The sequence below is a fragment of the Echinops telfairi genome, unplaced genomic scaffold (assembly GCF_000313985.2).
Source record: "Echinops telfairi isolate 266 unplaced genomic scaffold, ASM31398v2 ScPeMD7_1;HRSCAF=3_0, whole genome shotgun sequence".
Classification (NCBI taxonomy): Eukaryota; Metazoa; Chordata; class Mammalia; order Afrosoricida; family Tenrecidae; genus Echinops; species Echinops telfairi.
Window position 1 is genome coordinate 83942116 of NW_022103896.1, and position 5796 is coordinate 83947911.

General features: G+C 40.0%; 1 non-coding gene across 1 annotated transcript; it reads left to right on the forward strand.

Moving 5' to 3' along the window:
* The first annotated feature begins 3491 nt into the window (after positions 1-3491).
* On the forward strand, positions 3492-3625 carry LOC115868791. Its single transcript, XR_004045775.1, has one exon. It is a non-coding gene; the product is annotated as a small nucleolar RNA SNORA70 (small nucleolar RNA).
* The last annotated feature ends 2171 nt before the right edge of the window (positions 3626-5796 follow it).

The window sequence follows — 5796 nt, forward strand, 5'->3', positions numbered from 1 at the left end:
TCTTAGCGACAGAATATATGCCCATCATTTATTTATGTGTTCAATTTCTCTGAATAATTTTTTGGTGTAGAATTATGTGATTTTATTAGATTTATACCTATTTGAAGTTTTGATACTATTGTAAATGGTATACTATTTTTTAAGTCTTTTTTACTCATTTGCAGGAATTCAATTGATCTTGTTTGTTGAATTGAATATATTGACCATATGTCCAGCAGCAATGTATAGTTATTCTAAAAAATCTCTTTTATTATCAAAACTTCAAAAATATACAAAAACAGAATAGCATAGTAAAATCAATATATCATCACCTATGGTAATTTCAACAAGCATCATATTATGCAAGCACTTAATTGATAGCCTTACCCATTTCCCTTTTCCAAAATACTCAACAGATATTTTGGAAAGCCATCCCTGATATCCAGTTATTTCTTCCATATCTTTTCAAGCATTGGTTGAATTTAATATTTGTAACAATGCATATAGAACCCCTGGTGGCATAGTGATTACGTTGGGCTGCCAACCATAAGGTCTGCAGTTAGAAACCACCTGTCCCTTTGAGGGAGAAAGACTGGGCTTTCTACTCCATAAAAACGTACAGTCTCAGAAGGCAAAGTTCCACCCTGTCTTATACGGTCACTGTGAGTCAGCATCAAATCGATGGCAGTCAGTTTTATGTTTTTTTAAAATTTTGTTTAGTTTAATAATATATATGTAGTTGCTGTGGGTTTTTCATAGAAAAAATAATTATTGATGAAAAATGAGACTTGCATTTTTTTACATTGCAATGTGTATACAATTTATTTATTTAGTGTCTTACTGCTACCTAGTCTGGACCATTTGTGCAGTGCTGAATAGAAGTAAGGCTAGCAGATATCCTTGTTTCATTCCAATTCCAGAGTAAAATTTCAACATTTCACCATTGTGTACGCTGTTTCTTGCTGAATTTTTGTGGATATCATTGGAGAGGTAAAGAATGTTCTTTTCTATTTTTAGCTTTCTATGAGTTTGTATCAAGAATAAATGCTGAATTTTACCAAATCATTTTTATGCATCTTTTGAGATGTTCATAAAGTTTTTTTTCCTTTCTGCTGTTAATACTGTAATTAATTGATTACTTTAGTGATTAAATTGATGGCCTTTGAAAATATTAAATCTCTGCACTTTGGAAGCTATTTAGCTAAAATGCGATTTATCATTTTATCTGGAATAAGTGTGCTAACCTTTGGTTAAAACATGTCTTGGTGACATAGCTCCATAATTTCCCCCTTTTAAAAACATCTCTGCTATATTTTGGCATTTAAGTTATAATGGTCTACTGAAAAGAGTTGGGGGAGAACAAACGAGTTTATGTCTACAATCATTTTCAAGATGTGAAAGAACAAATTGTTTCTTTATGAAGAAATTATGGGTGTTCTATCTAGGTATCCTTGAGTCTATTTTTCATTCATGGCCACCCCATGGCAAAGGAGAACTGCCCCCTCGGGGTTTCTAGGTGGTAATCCTTATGGAAGGAGCCCTGGTGGCTTAAGGGTGAAGCATTTGGCTGCTAGCAGAGAAGTCTGAGGCTTGGACCCCCAGGCATTATGAGAGAGAAGAGGTCAGTCTGCTTCCACAAGGATCGCAGGCTTAACATCCTATGGGGCATTTCTCAGTCTGTCTTATAGGATCACAACAGGAAGAGTTACTTTGACTGCAGTGGCCTTATCTTTAGGAGAACAAATAGCCAGGTCTTTTTCTCATGAAAATGACTAGGTGGATTCTAACTGGCAACCTTTCAGTTAGTAGCCCAGTGCCTAACTATTTCTGACAGGCAAATGTAAGAGTTTCTTCCAGCTTCTTCTCTCTTAAGGAAAATCCTCAGCATTACTGGCTCATTGTGTCCTTAAATGATGAATCATACCTCTTGGGAATGCTCGAGAACATTCAGAAAGATGGATCTCTAGGGTTCCTAATGCACTTGTCCGAGACTTCACTTTAAAGTTCAGGTCTGATGACAGTTAACAGGTTGAGTGTATTATTATTATTAGTTTCTACTCATCACGTTAGCTGAGCACTCAAAGAATGTGTACATACTGGGGAAGATAGAATAATTCAGTATGTTCTTTCCCTCCATGAAAATTGAATACAGATTTATTATCCAATTAAATATTGATTCTGATAGCCTTTAAGCAATTATTTTTATTATTTTTCAGAAAGGCCTCTTGCAGGAGCCTTCATACCCACCAGAAGGACTGACCGTGGCCGCCCACAAACTTAAGATTTCTGGCATATTCTGTCGATGATCTCTCTCTTAGAGCCCAAGAAGGGACCTGCTCCTGTCCATGACAGGGGTAGGCTTGCGGGGGTGGTGACCAGCCATTTGCAGTATCAGCCCTGGACAAGGGTTGTTATTTTTCCTGTCATGTTTGTTGGGGTCCAGTTCAAGTTTGTTTTTCTTGCAGAAAGGCAGGAAGGCAAGCTTGGAACATACACAGCTCACATGTCATTGACAAGGGCTGGGCCCAGCGCTGGGCATTGGCTCCCTGACAGTTTAAAGGCCCAGGGTGGGTGAGACCCAGTGGCCAACCCCGAGGAACAAGGAAAAGGAGGGAGAACACCAGATCCTTATCAGCTTAGGCCTCACCAGCCCCCTCTATTCTTTTCCTTGCTCCCTCCTCCCTCCTGGGATTTCTGGTTTTGGCTCACACAATCAGCTGCCTAGAGGGGCCGTCTGTTCTGTGGCTGCCTCCACTGTTGGCCTGCATCTTCCTCTGGCTGAATGCACGCGGAAGCATCCCACCCTAAGGAGAGGAACAGGCTGGTCAGCAGAGATTCCCTTCAGTAGCCTCATGGGAGGCACAGACTGGAAAAGACATTTCAAACTTGGCCCCCAGGGAACTGTGGGCTGTTTGAGACAAGCTTGGTGTTTTTCCATGCCGACTTGAGTCATAATATAGAAGTCATCACAGGTTTTCAACACCAGTATGCTGTATGGAGGTCAGATGCTCTTCAATGCATCTTTGAACGCTTGCTGACGATGAACCAGCCTTACAGTGTGCTGAAGACGGGACTCAGTCTCACATGCAAGTGAGGGCCACTGGCAACCCAGTGCACACGACGTGATAAAATGTGGAATTAAAACATACAAACACACAGTTCTAAAGTATAGTTTAAAGCTTCCTCCATCAATCTATTAACTATTTAAGCCTTGAAGCATCTGGTTCCTCAGATGTAAAGTGTGCAATGAAGGGATCAACTTTTTTTTTAAGTACCCAGAGATAATGTGCTTGTCATCCTTCCTCACAGAGTAGTGCTCCAGAGGAAGTTGATTTTTCAATTACTTTGTGCTCATCTCTTCTCTTAAAATAAGGTGGTGGTAGTTAGAAAGAAAGTAGCCACATGTATGCACTGGCAAGATCCGCAGAAAAGCCACCCAGCTGGGCCCAGGTTGCAGAATCATGGTCACCTAAATGGTTATTCTCTTAAACCACTAAAGTGGGTGGCATTTCCTGCAGCCAATTAAGCTGGCCACCCTCCTCCTTGTCTGGGCCTGTGTGCAGTGGCTGCAAAGAGAAAGCCTCCTCGGTAGTGAAGGCAGCCTGTTGGCATGTATAGGCTACCCTAAGAGACCTGGGAGACAACCCTTTGCTGCTTCTCGATGGCTCTGGTCTGGCTAATTTCTGCTGCCCCCTCACCTACCCTCCAAAATGGGATGCGATGCGAGGTGCTTTTGTGAAACCCCAAGGTACAGTGGATGGAGTCCACATTGGCCAGGTTATCATGTCGATCCACACCAAGCTTTACAACAAGGAGTATGTGAGGGAGGCCTTAAGCAGGGCCGAGTTCAAGTTCCCTGGATGCCCGAAGATCCACACCTTCAAGAATTGGGGCTTCATCAAGTTTAATTCGGATGAGTCTGAGGACAAGGTGGCTGAGAAGCACCTCGTCCCAGATGGCTGTGGAGTCAAATAAATCCCCAGCCGTGGCTCCTTGGACAAGTGGCGGGGTCTGCATTCATGATGACCAGGGTAGCCCTGTGCCCTGTCTCACCTGTGGCCACCAAATAAATTGAACTTCCTAAAAAAAAAATTGGGTGGCATTTCATCATGTGGCAAACCCAAATGCCATATTCATACAACTTTGATTTATAAGTAAGATCATGTGAACATAGTGTACTTGACAATTTTACAAATATTGTATATTTCTAGATTTACCAATTAGAAATTTCTTTCTTAAATGTTTAATCCAGCATTTTCCGTTGGTTATTGTATAGTGCATCACAAAGTGTTTTCTAACTATTTGTCTTGTAAATAGTAAACATTGATAATTTTGAGATTTTAAAATAAATCATATTATTGGGGGGCTTGTACAGCTCTTATCACAATCCATTCATCCACCCATCCATGTGTCAAGCACATTTTTACATTTGTTTCCATCATTTTCAAAACCTTTTTTTCTGCTTGAGCCCTTGATATCAGCTCCTCATTTTCCCCCTCCCTCCTCCACCTTCCCTCCCTCATGAATCCTTGATAATTTATAAATTATTATTATGTTTTCATGTCTTATGCTGACCAATGTCTCCTGTCACCCACTTTTTTGTTGTCTGTCCCCCTGGGAGGGGGTTATATGTAGATCATTGTGGTCAGTTCCCTCTTTGTCCCCCACTCCACCCCTACCCGCCCGGTATCACCACTCACAATATTGGTCCTGAGGGGTTTATCTATCCTGGATTCCCTGTGTTTCCAGCTCTTATTTGTACCCATGTACATGCTCTGGTCTAGCTGGATTTGTAAGGTAGACTTGGGGTCAGGATAGTCGGGGGCAAGCATTAAAGAACTAGAGGAAAGTTGTATGTTTCGTTGGTGCTCTACTGCACGCTGACTGGCTTGTCTCTTCCTTGTGACCCTCCTGTAACGGGATTTCCAATTGTCTACAGATGGGCTTTAGGTCTCCACTTCAGACTCCCTCTTATTCACATTGATATGATTTCTTGTTTTGGGTCTTTGATGCCTGATACCTGATCCCATTGATACCTCATGATCACATAGGCTGGTGTGCTTTGTCCATGTGGGCATTGTTGCTTCTCAGCTAGATGGCCGCTTGTTTATCTTCAAACCTTTAAGACCCCAGATGCTATAACTTTTGATAGCTGGGCACCATCAGCCTTTTTCACCACATTTGCTTATGCATCCATTTTGTCTTTTTTAATGATTCTCTCCTTCTATTTAAATTGTTTCAGGATATTTACTGTAAATGATCTCCAAGTAGATGAAATTGTTTTGTAAGTTATCTTTAGAAGTTGGAAGTTAACATGAGCTATTAATTTAGCATATGTTCCATTTAAAATGTTGATGGAGTATCCATGTTTAAAAGAAAAGTGAAAGTTAAAAGAGCACACGAAAGTGTTTTGAGCCCTTCCAAAGCAAACCAAATATAAATGCAACATATAATGCATTCTTATTTTTTTTCTCTTTTAAGAAAGAAAACTTTTTTTTTCATATTTGGAATTTTTTGCATTGAACTATAATTGGTTTCTGATATTGCTAGAACTCCCCATTCTTCTATAATTTAGCCCTTTTAAATTTAGAGATGCCATTTGAATGACTCAAACCCATAGCTTACAACATAATTTTTTAAATCATCATTGCTACAGTTTCCATTTAGTTCATTAAATCACATATTTAAATTCCCGTTAAAAGCATGATTTTTATCTCATCTTAAAGCTGCTTCCAATTCACATTAAAAGTATCTTTTAAATGGTTTGAAGAAGAAAAGTAGTCTCATTTTCTGATTCAAAAAAAAAAGATTTTGAGA